The sequence below is a fragment of the Jaculus jaculus genome, chromosome 2, assembly GCF_020740685.1.
Source record: "Jaculus jaculus isolate mJacJac1 chromosome 2, mJacJac1.mat.Y.cur, whole genome shotgun sequence".
In the NCBI taxonomy this organism is placed as follows: Eukaryota; Metazoa; Chordata; class Mammalia; order Rodentia; family Dipodidae; genus Jaculus; species Jaculus jaculus.
In genome coordinates, this window is record NC_059103.1 from 176,228,041 (window position 1) to 176,245,797 (window position 17,757).

General features: G+C 37.5%; 1 pseudogene; it reads left to right on the forward strand.

Annotated features, from left to right (window-relative positions):
• The window catches only part of LOC101606459, an 89,424-nt pseudogene extending 72,234 nt beyond the window's left edge, over positions 1–17,190 (forward strand).
• Positions 17,191–17,757: the final 567 nt, after the last annotated feature.

The window sequence follows — 17,757 nt, forward strand, 5'->3', positions numbered from 1 at the left end:
TTATGGAAAAGAGGAAATGTCTCTGTGCACATCCAACATCTATCCAAGCAAATTGTGGTCTAAGGTACTCAGCAGCACACAACATGACATGATGTTCACCCAAGTCCAATGATAACTTTTTTAAGCTGTTTGGAAGGAATGGAGGAAAAGTAATGGTATGGAGAGTACAATAAGTAGCAGAACTTAGAGGCTGGTCAGTTCTCTTTGCAAATGGAGTTTGAGATACTAAAGGAGCTTCACAGTTCTTCATGGGTTTAAGGCTCAAGAGATAACTGATCTGGAAAGATGAGTTTGGGAACTACAAGCAGAAGCAAGAGCATAAGACTATGGGGTAGGTGAGATGAGGTCATAGACTATGGACAGCAAGAAAATTCTGTCATAAATAATTGTGAGAAACAAGTCTGCATGGGAGGTAAAGAAGGGGATCTTTGAGGTAACTGAGAAAGAATGTGTCAGCAAAGAACAGAGAACCAAGAAAACAAACAGGAAAAGGAAAAGGGATCTGAAATGTCAAAAAAAAGAGAATTTGATAAAAGAGGCTATGGTTGATGGGTCAAATTCTGCTGTTAAGTAAGAGTTAAATGTTAAGTACAATTAGGATGGAGAGTTGAATTTAGTAACTAAGAGATTATATGTGACCTTCATGGCCACAGTTTCAGTGGAGCATTGGAAGGCAAAAAATAAAATAAAATAAAATAAAAAAAAGCAGACTTCAGTGGGTTAAGAGTTAATATGAATAGAGAAAGTGCAACCATGAGAGGTAGATCATACACATAAGTGGCTTGCCTATAAAGAGAGGGAAAGAGGGAGCAACTATCTGGAGGATAGCACAAAATTAGAGAAAGGTTTCGGAAAATGTATAGGTTGTAGGTTAAAAGCTATTAGAAGGAAGAAATTAAAACTAGGCAGAGATAGTAGATAATTGATAGAGTGAGGTTCCTATGAAGACAGGAAGGGTTAAGAGCCAACCTTACTAGGGAGATTAACTCTGGGAAGGAGGCATATTATTTTTCAGTTGTGATATCTGGGAACTGGAGAAATTGTGACTTTTTTATAATGCCTCATTTGTATTTAAAAATGTTAATTATAAAGATCATTAGATGGAGAGCAGGTAAAGTTACTTTATATTCAAGTTATATCTGACTAGAAAATATACTTCTAACAAGGATCATGGATACTTCAAATATTTCCTTCCCACCAGCAACAAATAATTCAGGCTTACCATATAGTTGATAGTATTTGACATTAGTATCTTTTATTTCAGTCTCATAAGTATATAGTGATATATTTTTATAGTATTTATTTGCATTTATTTGATAGCAAATGATACCAAATGACTTTTGCTATATTAGCATATCAGGAAATTTTCTGTGCTATTGACCAATGTATTATGTTTTGAATCATAGTAGTTTCTAGTAGCAGTGCTATTTTGAGATGCTTTGAAAAATTCAGGAGCTGGGGCCTAGGTAGAAGAAACAGGCCAGTGGGTCATGCCTCCAAAAATCATGCTAAATCCTCCATCTTCACATCTCTGTCTGCTTTGCATTCATCATCTAGTAAATACATTACCCCTTCCTTCTACATGCTCCTGCCATCATAAAGTTTTGTCAAATCAATAGGGTTATGAAATAATAGATTAAATGAACTTCTCTTCCCTCAAGTCATTTTTGTCATATATCTTGGATATAGCTTAAAAAGTAACTCATGCAGGAACTGGTACTGGAGAGATGGGGTTATTAGAGTGACTTGTCATGCCACTGTAGTTTACAAACCCAAATTTGGGATTAGTTTGCATGAGGAATTTAGAACAGTTTGTAGATGCAGTATAGAGATGCTCTAGAATCCAATCAGCAGAGCTTAATGGGGGAGTCTGGTGGGAACACAGGCATAGATAGTGAAGGTCAAGATAACATAGGAACTAGCGTTGTACAGGGAATTAAAGTAGGGGTCCTTTATGTCACATTCCAGCAAAGAATTTGCATATTTTATCCATGTCCTGAAACTTTAAGTGAAGCTAAATTTAAAAGTAATGGATCCACTCAATGGAATGGAACAAATAGATGGAAATGGGAAACAAGTCAGAATTGTATCCAAAAAATGAGTTTATTCTCCAATATTAAGCTCCCCCCCAATCTTGAGCTATAAGAGGGCCAACAGCTATTAAATTCTCTCTAAAATAATAATGGTTATCCCATTTAATCAGTGCTGACATCACTCTTCACTGGAGAATCTGCTTCACTTTTTCAGAAGGACACAGAACCTGAGGAGATAATCAGCTCATCACACCTCACCAGGACTCCAGCTGAAACCATAGAGTAATTAGGGAAATGAGCAAGAATACTGCTTTCTTGGTTAACCTGGTATCAGCACAAGGGTGAAGGAGATAGACACAGAGAACCCTCAACTCCTACTAAACCAGAGATTGAGATACTCAGAGGCTCTCACGACCCCATCACTGAAGCAGATATGAAATGAATCCAACATGGCTTAGGGAAATTCACGGAAGAGGGGCCAGAAAGATTGTTAGAGCTAAAAGTTGGGACATTATGCACAGAGACATTGCCTCTTCCCCATAACTAATGACTACCCCCACAATTCACGACACATATTCCCCAATGAGGAGGGTCCCTTCCAGAGTGGGGAAGAGAAGGAAGAGGCTACAATGGTACCAACATGTGCTATTTAGACACTGAGTATGTACATAACTAATAAAGAAAGAAAACGTAATGGACTAGCCAGTTTTGACAGTACATACATGTAAAAGTAGCCCTTAGGAGGTAGAGGTAAGAGAATTGAAAGTCCTAGGCTTAAAAATCCCGGCCAGCCTTGTAGTGTCCTGTAACAGGATGTGGTCTATATCCACAATCAGCTGTTGATCAGAGAGGCCTACTAGATCTCCCAAAATAAATAAGACAGACTTCTGTCAGAGCACCTGATTACTCACCAGAGGTTAATGGTATGACCCTACTGCTGAAGACACCAAATGCTGTCAGCAGAGCCATGGAGAGACCTGTTTAGTATCCAGAGGAGAGCCAGTCCTCAGATAATTAGCCCATCTAGTGCTGGAAGGTGTTATATGAGCTACCAGGGGAAAGTAGCCAACATCTGTCCATGCAACTCAAAGTCTAAGTGACTCAGAAGCAAATAACCTGATGCGATGCTCACACAAGTGGAATAGCGGCACACAGCCATAGTGGGTAAGTAACTGCTGATGGAAAGGAAACCATATCTGTAACTGGGAAACAAGTCAAATCATATCCAGATAATGTTTTCCATTGTCAAGGGCCCACTAACCTTATACTATAAAAGTATCTAAACCATTTTAATTCTCTCTAAATTAATAATGGTTATCCCATTTAACTGGCATTGACTTCACTCTCCATTGGAGAATCTGCTTCTCTTTTTCAGATGGGAACTGGACCTGAGGAGATAAATGACCCAGACCCTCCACCCCTGCCCCACCTGAAACTATGGAGGACATGGTGAAATGAAAAAGAATGTTGCTCTCTTAGTTAAGTTGATATAAGCACAACAGTTATGGAGAAAGATACTGAAGACACTCAACACCTACCAGAACAGATATCTAGATACTCCTAAGTGCTCATCACTGAAGTAAACTTAAAATGCTCCCAGCATAGCTCAGGAAATTTTGCCGAAGAGGGGCAGAAAGATTGTTAAAGCCACAAATTGGGACATTTTTCACAGAGACATTGCATCTTCCCCATAACTGACTGCTGCCCCCATAATGTATGACCCACATTTCCCATGTGAGGAAGGCCTCTTTAGAAAAGGGGCAGGGAGGAGGGAAAGGGTAGTACCAACATGTGATGTTTACATACAAAATATGTTCATATCTAATTTAAAAAAAAAGAAAGAAAAGAAATCCTAAAAATAAATAAATACCCTAACGACCTTTTACACTGTGAGAAAAAAAAATAGATCTTGGCCAGCTTGAGTTATAGTGAGATCTTGTTTCAAATGCCTAAATTTAAAAAAATAAATAAATAAAAATCATGTGGTACTTAGTATGGTAGGGAAAATTTCAAGAAAGCATTCTGATTGTGGAATGAATGCTATTCACTGCTTTTAGTCATGTTTCCAATGATAATTAGGGAAAAATCACAGTGGAAAAATTTGAAAAAATTATAGTTTGATTAGATAAAGCATATGCTTATATTTCCAGATAAAAAGGACATGATTATTGAAGATATCAGAGCTATTAAAATATATTTATTATTTAGCACAATTGGATAGAGGATTACATGTCATCTCAGGAATTAGATAGACCAAACTAGTTTCAGGCTGAAGGGCATTAAATGGTAACATTTTCCATAAGACTCCTAAAGAAATTCTGGTGGCAAAATGGCAGCCTTGGAAATTGTTTTCTTGATTCATGCACACCTCCACACTTTGCCTCGGGTGTTAGCCTATCAGTTCATTAACACAATATAATATATCTTATATACAAGTATCCAAGTCCTTCATATTAGAGGAACTGTATGTTTTTAATTTTGTATTTAGACGCATCTTTCAATATGAAGATATTTGCTGCTAAGTATCAACCTTGTACTTTGCTATCCTGTTGAACTCACTGAGGTTTTCTTTTTTTCTTGTAATTTTATTATGTAGACAATCACATCATACATAAAAGAGAGTTTCATTACTTAATTTCCAATACTACACCATTTTTTGTTGTTGTTGTTATCTTGTTTCATGGCAGATGCAGTATCTTTTAGTGCTACATTGAGTAAAAGTCATGGAAATAGATATGTTCATTGTATTCCCAATCTAAGAGGTAAAGCATTTGTTCTTTCACTCCTAGATGTGATGGTTATTGTATGCTTTATGTAAACGGCCTTTATCAAGGCACGGAAATTCCATTCCACTTCTAGCTGTCTGAGATTTAAAAATCAGAACATATTTAATTTAAATGAAATAATTTCCCTCACCAATTGGTATAAACATATGATTGATTGTCAGAATTAAAATTAAATGTACCAGTTATCTTCCTGTTGATGAAACAAAGTACTTGACAAAATCAGTTTAAGGGAGGAAGTATTTCCTTCAGTAAACAGTTTCAGGATATAGAGGAAAGTATAGTGGCATGAGCTGGCAGAAGAGCTGGGCACATCTGGGTCAACAGGGAGGAAGCAAAGGAGATGAATGCTGCTTCTCAGCCAAAAAATAAGAGCTAGCTCTTATTTTTTCTGTTGTTTGTTTTACTTTTCCTTCCTTCCTTCCTTCCTTCCTTCCTTCCTTCCTTCCTTCCTTCCTTCCTTCCTTCCTTCTTTCCTTCCTTCCTTTTTTCTCTCTCTCTCTTTCTTTCTTCTTTCTGATTTTTCAAGATATGGTCTCACTGTACCCCAAGATGACCTGGAATTCACTGTATAGTCTCATGGTGGCTTCAAAATCTAGGCAATCATCCTACCTCTGCCACCCAAGTGCTAGGATTAAAGATGTGTGTCTCAGCGCCCAGCTCGAGCCAGGACATCAGCCCATGTAATGGTGTCACCCACAGTTGAAGTGGGCCTCCCCACTTCAATTAACTTAATCTCGATAATCCTTCACAGGTGATTTTAGGTCCCCTCAAGTTGCCAATCAATATAAACCATTACATACACCTAAAATATCTGCCACATTTTTACTGCAATTCTTTTTCTACATTGCAGGATATGATTTGATAATATCTGAATGAACATTTGAATGTCCAAACTGAAGAGACATAGTTGTGTATAATTCTCTATTTTTTTTTCCTTCTTTAGGCTCTCTTCTTGTCTTATCAATGGATATTGGCTTTTCTCCTTTTCTCTGCCATCTATATAACATATTCTCCAAACAAGAATGAAAGCATCTTGTGCTAAAGGGGGGTACTTTAACATCTCTTTAAAAAGATATTCTTATTTTTTATTTGTTTGTGAACAAAGACAGAGAAAAAAGATTGAGAGAGAGATAGGGAGAAAGTATGAGAAAGCATGAAACGGGCATGCCACGACTGCTACTGGCTTCCAGAAGCATGTGTCATTCACTGCCTGTGGCTCTGTGTAAGTACTGGATATTTGAACCCTGCGTTATCAGGCTTTGCAAGCAAGTGTCCTTAACTAGTGCACCTCCTCTCAAGCCTACTCCTTTAATGCCTGTGACGATCACTTTCTAGTCCTTCTACCACTTGTGAAGATGGTGTACATGCTATATTCAACTATAATTGTGCATGTGTGTGTCTTTGATCAGACTTATCCACTTTTGTTTCTATCTCTAATGTGTGTATTCTTTTAATCATGTACATTTAGGGTTGTATGCTTTTCTTAAGAATTGGTGCTATTGTTCTTGCAGAGTGTTCTTATTTGATTCTAGTATTTTTTTGACTTGAAAACTGCCTCAACTGATATTAATTTAGCCTCTTTTGCTTTTGTCTTCAATTAAGGTTTGGATAAAGTATCATTGTATCCTTTCAATTTGTATATAACATTATATTTTAAGTTTATTTCCTATGGAAAGAATATTGCTCAGTAATTATTTATTAAGTTTGACACATTAGGGAGTATACATTTAAGGTAATTGCATAGTTGTGCTTAACTTTCATTTTCCTATTTTGGTTTACTTCACGTTTTTCTATGGCTTTTTGTTCTTTGTGTTTTTAAGACTCCATTATGAATTAGATGAAATATTTTTGAGGATATTGCTTATATACTGATCTGAATGGCTATTCTAAGTATTGTGGTATATATATATATATGACTTACCAAAGTATTTTGGCATTGTAGCTAGTTTTACTGTTGTGAGAATAATACCTAGCAGAAATAACTTAAAAGACAAAAGATATATTTTGGTTCACAGTTTCAGAAGGTATAGTTCGTCATGTTGGGGAAGGGACAGTGATACTGCACGGTTTTTAACATGGGAAAGAATCAAGTAGAGAAAGAGAAATGTCAGTGAACAACCAACTTTCTCCCCCCTCACCCCTTTTATTCCATTCAGGTCACCAGCCCATGGGATGGTGTCACTCACATTCAAGATAGGTCTTTCTTCTTAATTGATCCTCTCTGGAAATGGTCTCACAGATAGACTCCACCAATCTCTAAGTGATTCCAAATTCAGTCAATTAATAATGCACATTAATCATATCCTCACGTATTGATGTTTTAGAACTCAAAGTAAGAGTCAATAGTTAATTTTTCCTTTGTTTCTTTATTCTTACATCTTTCATCTTGTCTTAAATACTATAAGGTAGACTATTTCACCTCTTGTTCCATATGCTGATACTTTGGTTACCTTCTGAAGTTTTAGCCCTTCTTATTTTCTTTCTGTTCTGAGAACTTACAAACTGTCTTTTTACTAAATACACTCATGCAATTCTTAAAAACTAAATTTACAGTTGTTACTGATGATTTTTCTCTCCTTAAAAATAACAAATTTGAAAACAAGATTATATTTAATACACATGGGGACATTTATCTAACCAGTGGGACAAAAATCTTGACTAAGTTGTCAAGCTGTGGTTCAAGGATGGTCAGCACATGTCTCACCTGGGGATTTAAGGATGCAAATTCTTGAACTCTTTTTCAACTATTTAATCAGAATCCTTGAGAACTGTATTTCGGAATTTTCAAGAAACTGTATATTATGATGAGAAATTTTCATTTTAACAAACCCTCCAGGTTCTATTGTTGAATGACTACGTTAGACCTGATCTACCTCCCTGGGGATTTTATAGTATACCTCAAAGTTTTCTGAATATTTTAATCAAGTGGATTATTTCATCTTACTTATGGTATTTAGCAATTAAACAAAAATGCTCATGTCATAATCTTCTCAAAATACTTTGTACATATTTTTTTTTAATTCATGTCTTCTGTCAACTTAAGGAAAAGCAATCATTTTCTGGAGTCCCTTTAAACTCTTTTCTCTGCAGTACAGTCAACATCACCCTGCAATATTCAAAAGGGGATAGCATTTGAACCTTCCAGCAACCTTGTCTTGGTCATTGTAACTTAAACTGGCTCAGCCTCCATGATATTTTATGCCTGACTCCATTTTTGAAAAATCATATGTAGCCCTGGAGAAACTCTGAGAGCTTCACCCCACAATATGTAGTACTACCTTTTTAAGACTTCCTGCAGTCCATGGTCAAGAAATTGTCCCTTTCTCTACTCTCCCACTTGCTTTTGAGGAAGTAGCAAATTGTTCCTGGTCACACAATGAGTGGACAGCTATAATAGGCTCAGTTTTGGAGACAACCTTGTTATCATGCATCCACTAAAGAGAAGACACTGTCCTCTTGGGAAGCCCCAACTGACTATGACTAGATCTCTGGTGATACTATCAGTGACACTGGGAAGGGGCCAAGAGAAAATTACATCTGCATCTCTGTTACAGCAACCTTATCAGTAATTAATGCTGAAATCTTAGTGAGCTGTTATGGCCACCCAAGATTTTCCCATGTTATCTGCTCTGAGCACATATGTAATTTGATTGTTGTCAACCCACACTTCTAAAAAGCACTCCAAACACGTAGTCCTCAAACTTATCAGGCCTTACCCATTTTGGAGACAGGCGATCTATTTTGTGGGTAGACTAAGTGTCAGTGGTAGACACACTCCAGCTGCAAAAGATATCACCCTGTGCTACCTCTTCATGTCTTGACAGACTACTGCCCTTAGGCAGTCAAAGGTGGTAGCTTTGTAGATAATGAAAAGCAAGGATCAGCCAAGAGGAGGCAGACATTATGTAATCCACCAAAGCATCATCTAGTTGTAGGTTTCCCTCTACCTCATCCTTCACAGAACAGGAAACTAAATGGATTCTGGTGGAGGAACCTTTATTCTTGCTTATTCTGTGAGCTTCCTCCACTTATGTCCAACTCATAATATTACATAGAGTGTTTCAGAAGCCTAGCAATTAAAAAAAAAAACCTGCATATAGGCACTGAGTTACTCTACCTGCAACAGTGCTCTGTACTCTAAAATTGTGTAGTCAAACAATGGTAGTAGACAGCTTTTCAGGATTAATCCTCATTTCTAATGAATACTCTGTGTTGATATTTATAGCCGTCAAAGAGATCATGCATAAGGAATATGAAGGCACTACTTGAAAGTGTTATTAGGTAGGTATTTGACAATTTCTACTTTTGGTATAATGACTCAAACTGCTCATAATTTTACATAGCTCTAGGAATTGTTTTGGATTGTTTATACATACATGCATGTGTTTATGTGTGTGTGAGCATTCATGTATACATGTTCATAATGTAATTTAGTTGCCTTCTGCCTAGGAAAGTTTATAGGTTCTGGGACATGTGAATTATACCATTGATTCAAAAAATGTTAATTTTTTTTAGAATGTCTTCAATTGTAACAGTGGAACATCTCTAGATCTGGTTTTTTCCCCCATTAGGGTTCAATGGATATGTTTTTATTTTTTGTTGGTCATTCTAAGCCAAAACTTTGTCCTGTGGATGAAAAAAGAAAATGCTATCCCAGGCTGGAAGTTATCTTCTCACCCCATTTATTTACTGTTAAAGTAAACATTAACCATAAAGCTCCTAACTTGGTCCAGAATCCAGATGGTACAAATGAAAAGGGAAAAGACACCAGCTGTGGTCATGTGATATCTCTCTCTCTGTGTCTCTCAATCACTCTCCCTTTCTCAAAATGAGTTTTTAGGAAACAAATCTATGTAGCATAGATTATTGCATCCCATGCCACTAACAGAGCTTGGATAGCAATTTGCCTAGTTTGGAATTTATTTGTGTCATCTGTGTGATCGTTCTTAGGAAAGCACCTGTTTAAGCATTTAACCAAAATAAATTTGCAGTTCAGTATTCTACCTTCCTACATCTAGCCACTCTCATCCTTCTAGCTACAAAGAATTAGATATTTGCTACCGAGGAGTTTAAATTCAGTAGTGAATTGGGACTATTAATATTGTTTAGCCCTGAGTCCCTTTAGTTTCTGTCTCTTTACCTATGTCAGGAGTCAAACCCAAAAGTTCAAACAATTGGAGGGACCCCCAAAATCCTATCCTCTCTTTCAGTGTTTTAACTTACTGTGGTCTTCATAGCTTTTAAATTCCATTTAAATTCCATTGTGTTTTAAAAACACTCAGCTTAATAAAATAGATTGTATAATTATACAAAAGTATCTTGGCTGGTATGGTGGCATACACCTTTAATTCCAGCACTGGGAAGGCTCAGGTAGGGATCATTTTGAGTTCTAGACTGGCCTGAAGCTAAATAGAAAATTAAAGGTCAGCCTGGGCTAGAGCAAGACTCTTCCTGGAAATTGTGTGTGTGTGTGTGTTTTCAAAGAGACAGGACCTAAAATAACCTTGGGATATTATCTAGATGAGGGTAGGCTCTGGACATAACATCAAGGGATTATTTTATTAGGTTACTTAAATTGATGTGGTGGCTTGAATCAGATGCCCCCCATAAACTCATGTGTTCTGTATGTTTGACCCCTAGCTGATGGCACTTTTGGAGGCATTGTGTTCCTGGAGAATGAGCACTGTTAGGGGTGTGCTTAGGGACCTTTGAGCCAGCTCCCCTTTGACAGAGTTTAGCTCATTCTCCTGCTAATTTGTCTAACTACTGTGGAAGAGGTAATCCTCAGTCTCTTCTCATGCCATGCTTTCCCCTGACATCATGAAGCTTCCCCTCAAGACTGTAAGCCAAGGTCCAGGAGTATATGAAAGGGAGACAGTTGGCTGTACACCTGCATTTTTTGCTCTCTGCTTCCTCACGGTGCTGCCTGAAGCTCCCGCTGCCATTCTCTCCCTGCCATAATGGACTCCTGGAGATTTAAGCTGAAATCAACCCTTCTGCACTGAAACTGATTGTTATCAGGTGAGTTTGTATCACCAACGAGAAGGTAACTAATACAGTGTTCTTGTTAATAAGTTTTAATCTATTTTAGAAATTGTATTTAATTTAATTTTATTTATTTTAAATTGTTTTATCTGTCTAGTTTAGAAATTTGGTTCCTTTTTTTTTTTTTTTTTGGTTTTTTGAGGTAGGGTCTCTCACTCTGGGCCAGACTGAGCTGAAATTAACTATGGAGCCTCAGAGTGGTCTCAAACTCATGATGACCCTCCTATCTCTGCCTCCCAAGTGCTGGGATTAAAGGCATGCACCATCACACCTGGGTGTTACTTCTTACACATTTATTTTGTCTGATAGAAACACAATCCACATAATTAGGTTTGACACACAGGCATTAGTATTGTTTTTCATCTCTACATCTTCTCCCAAGGGAAGACATTAAGAAGCAAGAACACCTACAGACCTTGTTTCTCATGATCACAATACCTGCCTCTTGTAAACATCCTAAAGCACCTGATTAAGGCTGTTTTACAGTTAACTTGATAATTTATATAAGCAGAAGAGCTAGGAATTTTTCTCAATGGCAGAACGTTTGCTTAGTATACACAACTCTCTGGGCTTGCTGCCTAACACCACACACTCACACATATTTTTAAAAACTCAATTAAACTAGCCTATACAATGTAATCAGAAGGAACACAATCTAAAATAACAAAATACATACTACAGAAAATATTTCAATGTATCACACATTTACATATCATCATTAACATGAATTACATATTGTACATACATGTTGTACTTTTTTTTTTCCTTTGCTTTGGTTTCTTCTTGAGGTACAGTCTCACCCTATCCCAGGGTGATCTGGAATTCATTCTGTAGCCCAGTTTGGCCTTGAGTTCATTGTTATCCTTCTACCTCAACCTCCCAAGTCCTGGGGTTATAGGCATGAGCCACCATGCCCAGCTGTATGATGTGAATTTTTGTGACAGTACAGTAGGTTTATACCAGCTCCGTCAGAGACATATGAGTAATCCACAGTGCTAATGTGTTCCAGTGCTTACCATATCATTGGAGACAGGTATCTTTCAGCTACATTATAAACATATGTAACCACCATTTGTATATGGTCTGTCATTTTGCAGTACAAATATGTATTAGGTTGAAAGGGTCAGACTTGTGGAAAACAAGATCACATATAAAGTATTCTCAGATTTTCTAAAGTGGTGATTTAACACATGTAAGAACAGCCAAAGTTCATATTTTCCCCGAGCTCTACTCTTTTCTGAAGAGGCTATCTTTTCTGCTAAGAGGCTTCGGTTGTCCTCAGTATTCTGTAAATGAGGCAGAAATGGCCTCAGTCAGTATGGTGGCACTTAGGGCATTTACTTCCTCCCAGCAGGCTGAGACCCATTAGCTTCAAGACTGGCCAATACCAAACTCAACTTTTTACACACAATAATTGTTATAAACAGACCAATAAAATATTTATAGCCTTTTACAGATTTTCTGCTGTGTATACACAATCTCCACCCAACATCTGTGAGCCATAGACACAAACTCTTCGGCTATAAACACCTCAAGCTGCTGCTTCCTTTTGGAACTGTGATCCACAGATTCCCTACCATGTTGCTGAGAAACACCTACTAGACATGCTAGACCCTTGTTTGTCTCATTCCCTGTGTCCCGGAAATTCTCTTTACAATCTCTCCTTCTAGTTGATGGTCATCGCTTCTACCCTGGAAATTGTCTTCACATTATTCCCTTCTACTTGGTATTTCCTTACCACAGCAATTGTGCTGTGAGGGATTTTCTTATATCCAAATCTATGAAAATAATATCAAGCTAAAATTTGTACATGTTACTGTTGATTCATAGTCATATGTATTTGCTTGATCCACAAACAAATATCTTATATATAGGTGCTAAGCTATTTTTTTGCTCCTTTGAGCTTCAAAATACATAGAACATTGGAGTATGGTTATTTCTTAGAGCCAGTTACATGGTATAACCTATCTATATATAATAAAGTACACATGTATGAGAATAGATGACATTTTGAGGGGACATGGTAAGCTCTACCACCTCTATTTCCACAATAGTGTTCTTATACCTATAATATAGGATGATCATATAAAGTGTATTCAAGGTTATATTAAATGACAGAAAGTTTATCTAATGAATCTGAATATATTCAACGTTGGAACTATACAATATCAAGTTATATATTTGGGGGCTTCTGTAATACTAACTGTGTTGGTATATTCCATCTGGTAAAGGTCTTGAAAATATGTAAAGCATATTTCTTAAATAATATAGAATCTTGATGAAATTTTTACATTTTATCCTTTATCTACGATCACATGTGTCAACCTCAAGTATCTTACTCAGTAGCTGTCCGTCTTATTCTTTGAGTCAAGACTTAGAACTCACTAATGCTGCTAGACTAGCTGGTCAGAAAGCCCCCTAAGGGGTCCCTTATTTTTAGGGGTTAAAGGCATGTGTATGCTGCCATGTTCAGAATTTCATGTCAATACTGGGATCCAACCTCAGGCCCTCTTGCTTGCAGAGCAAACATTCTACCCACTGTGCCATCTACCCAGACCTTCAGCTGATATTTGGGCCCAACTATTTTACTGTATGATGTACTTCTTGTTAAATTGCAGCACCTGCTACACCAGTATTGATGAAAACACTGATTTCAACATTTGTACATAGATCACAGAGCATTACCAAAACATACTATGGTGATTCCATGAAAATCAGAATAAAAATTCTTTAACCATGGCTGTCACATGTACATACTGCATTTACCAAGGACAGATCATAACCTCTTGATTGTAGACTGCACATTCATTGTTTCATCCAAATTATTAAGTAATAAATCAGTTTGGGAAGAGCTTTTATGGTTGGATTTTTTGAAATGGTCATAAGGCTAAGATGTTCATGCTTCATGCGGAACATGATCATTGCTGTGCATTCCACATGTTCATCAGCCTTTCTTCCCAGTTACCACAGAATTTATGTGGGCTCATGAACAAAGTATTATGGTGACAGGGAGGACTACTATTTTAATTCCCAAAAGCATGAGTTTCCTCCAAAAGATGTGTGAACCATGACATTAAATAGTCAACTTACTGACATCAGAGACCAGTGTAAAATTCCCACTAATATTTCATTTTCCAGGCAGATTGGACAGCCACTCTTGGTAGAGTGGTGACACCATACTTTGTCTATCACAGAAGCTGGCCCAGATATTATCCATTACTACATAGACCTTTAATTCCTTGTAGCCAGTTCCCTGTAAGGAAAAAAAGTGTTCTAGTAATATTATATGTCGACCTTCGCATGGCCTTATCTGTCCATTGACACAGCGTTGCTTCACATCAAAGAACTTGCGGTATAACACAAAAGTAAATCTAATCTAGCTGCACATAAGATTGGTTAGTTAGTTGTGGAATCAGAAAATACAGTTGGTGAATACTTTACTGGAGCTTTAGCTATGATCTCAGTGCAGTACAATACCCCCTGTGGCTCATTCTCCACGTGCAAAATTTACTTCCAGTCAGTGACCATCTTTTTCTATATGGTATACAAGTCCTTGAATAAAGAGGAGAACTAGAAATAGCTCTTCTCAGTACTTACTCTAATAACTACACCTCAAAAATTATTTTCTTCCTCTCTCCTCAATGTTGAGCTTATATATTCCAGTTGAACACCCCAGAAGTATTCTTAATCTGATACAGTGAAAGTCACTTAGGACTCAGGTCCTTGTAGAAGGAGAGTTGGGTTAGTTACCACAACTGATAATAGATCTTTATTATCTAAAGTGTAACCTAAAAAAAAATGAGAACATGGAATACAATGGAAGAAGGAGTTTAATACAACCAATATGTTTGTTTCAACTACAGAAATACAACTATAGGAGATATTTATACATTTTGACATAATAAATTGCAAATAATATATTTATAACCAGTAATTATATAATACATATAAACATGCATACATACATATGTATTTGCAAATTGCTATGAATTAATGTTTTATGTTTTAAATCTTAAATTAATGCTTAAATCCTAATCTGTAAGGTGATGCTATTAAGAAAGAGGTCATTGAGAAGTGATCATGTCCTCACTGGTGGTGTTACTATCCTTATAAAAGAATCCAAGGGGAAAAAATGGGCTATGGAGCTAAAGAGAGAGTTCTCAAAGGAAGAAATACAAATGGCATATAAGCATCTAAAAAAATGTTCTGCATCACTAGCCATCAGGGAAATGCAGATTAAAACTACATTGAGATTCCATCTCACTCTTGTCAGATTGGCTACCATCATGAGAACAAATGATCATAAATGTTGGCGGGGATGTGGAAAAAGAGGAACCCTTCTACACTGCTGGTGGGAATGCAATCTGGTCCAGCCATTGTGGAAATCAATGTGGAGGTTCCTAAAACAGCTAAAGATTGATTTACCATATGACCCAGCTATAGCACTCCTAGGCATATATCCTAAGGACTCATCTCATTTCCTTAGAAGTACATGCTCAACCATGTTTATTGCTGCTCAATTTATAATAGCTGGGAAATGGAACCAGCCTAGATGTCCCTCAACTGATGAGTGGATAATGAAGATGTGGCACATTTATACAATGGAGTTCTACTCATCAGTAAAGAAGAATGAAGTTATGCAATTTGCAGAAAAATGGATGGATCTGGAAAGGATTATATTAAGTGAGGTAACCCAGGCCCAGAAAGCCAAGCACCACATGTTATTCCTTGTATGTGGATCCTAGCTACAGATGATTGGGCTTCTGTGTGAGAAGGAAAATACTCAGTAGCAGAGGCCAGTAAGTTAAAAAAGAGATATAAAGGGAAGAGAAAGGAAGGGAGGAGGGTACTTAATAGGTTGGTATTGTATATATGTAAGTAGAATGATTGAGATGGGGAGGTTATATGATGGAGAATGGAATTTCAAAGGGGAAGGTGGGGGGAGGGAGGGTATTACCATGAGATATTTTTTATAATCATGGAAAATGTTAATAAAAATTGAGAAAAATAAATAAATAAATAAAAATAAAATATTTTAAAAATAGAATCCAAGGGAGCTCATTTTTGCCTTTTGCCATGTGAGGGCTTAGAGAAAAGGTGGTATCCAGGAACCAGTAAGAAGGCTTTCAACAGACACCAGTTTTGCCAACTCCTTTATCTTGTATTTCGTGACCCATGCAATATTCATTTCTGTTGCTATAACCCACACATGTACGATATTATGTTGCAATGGCCTGAGAAGACTATATTTATGCATGCATATATGTATGTATAGGCATCTTTCAGACTTTTCTCTCAGTATTTTTTTAAGTCTTTTATGTAAAAGAAGTCTAATTCTGTCATGTTGTCTAAGTGAGAAGCATTGCTCATCAAAATTTCCTAATAACACAAAGACAGGCAACTCCATGTACTTGATCACTGGAATAAGAGGTGGATTGTGTCACTTACCTGGGTCATGGAGTCCTGTAGCCCAGGTCTTTCCTGAATCAGGATGGGGGAGTGCTGGGTCTAGGTGGGGCTCTTGCTGGCTGAGTACCTGCACATCCCACTCGCTCATCTCTCCCGTGCCCTGCACTCCTGGAAGACTTCGGCAAGTTTTTCACCTGGGGCTGCGCATCTTCTACCACGACTCTGTGGGTGTTGTCGGAAGTCCTGACACCACTGTGCTTTCACATGGCTCTCCAACATCCAGCTACGACTGGTACAAGATCTGGGAAGGTCTGACCTTGGGGTTTCATCAAGTGATTGCCCTTGATTTTTTGGGCTTTGGTTTCAACGACAAACCAAGACCACACCCTTATTCCATATTTGAACAGGCCAGCATTCGCGGCACCTGGGGCTCCAGAATCATAGGATCAACCTGTTGTCTCATGATTATGGACACATCGTGCATGCTGGATGTTAGTTTTTCAACACATTTAATGGGAGAGGGTAATATAAATTAGCCCACAAGCAGAATAGATCCTGCCAGCTCAGCATAAAGAGTCTCTGTCTGTCAAATGGAGGTAGATATCTTTCCTGAGACCCACCATTCTCTCCTCCAAAACCTACTCAAAGATGGAGGCGTGCTGTGACCCATCCTCATCCGGCTGATGAACTTTGTTGTATCCTCTCGAGGTCTCACCCCAGTATTTGGACCACACACTCAACCTTTTGAGGATGAGCTGTGGGACGTGTGGACTGGGATCCACAATAATGATGGGAGCCTGGCCATTGACAGTCTCTTACAGTACATCAACCAGAGGAAGAAGTTGTGAAGATGCTGGGTGGGAACACTTGCCCCTGTGACTATTCCCATTCATTTTCTTTCTCACTATTTTTTGTAGAAAAAATATATGATACTGTATTCAACATATCATAATCTTGGATTATTACCAAAAAAAAGTGAGATCAAGCTTTTATGATTCAATAAATGTGCAATATATATATGTATGTATGTATATATGGCAAAAAACATCATTAATTGGAGATGGTTAGGGTTAGTATGAGGAGGGTGTAATATGTATCTTTACTTGCATGAAGGTCTTTTACGTCAGATAAAAACATGGCCTTGCTGCCATTTTGAGATAGAAACCTGTTTATGGATATTGAATTTCCAAATGAATAGATTTTTCCAGATATTTCCTACTGGTGTCTTTCTAAGTGCTCTTCTATGCTATCTAGATGCTTGAAAACTGTTTGACTGAGATTACCATTTTTATACAACCTAAGACCCTCTTGGTCCTGACACTGGAGGCTGGCAGCCACATGTACATCTGTAGAAGCAGGCATGAGGTCTTGTGGTGGTGGATAGGCATTCTGGATATCATCCACTTTATTCTTTCGAGGCCTACACCATTCATGATTTCTTCTTGCAATTCCTACAACAGCTCATTTTCCTAAAGCTGTCCAGA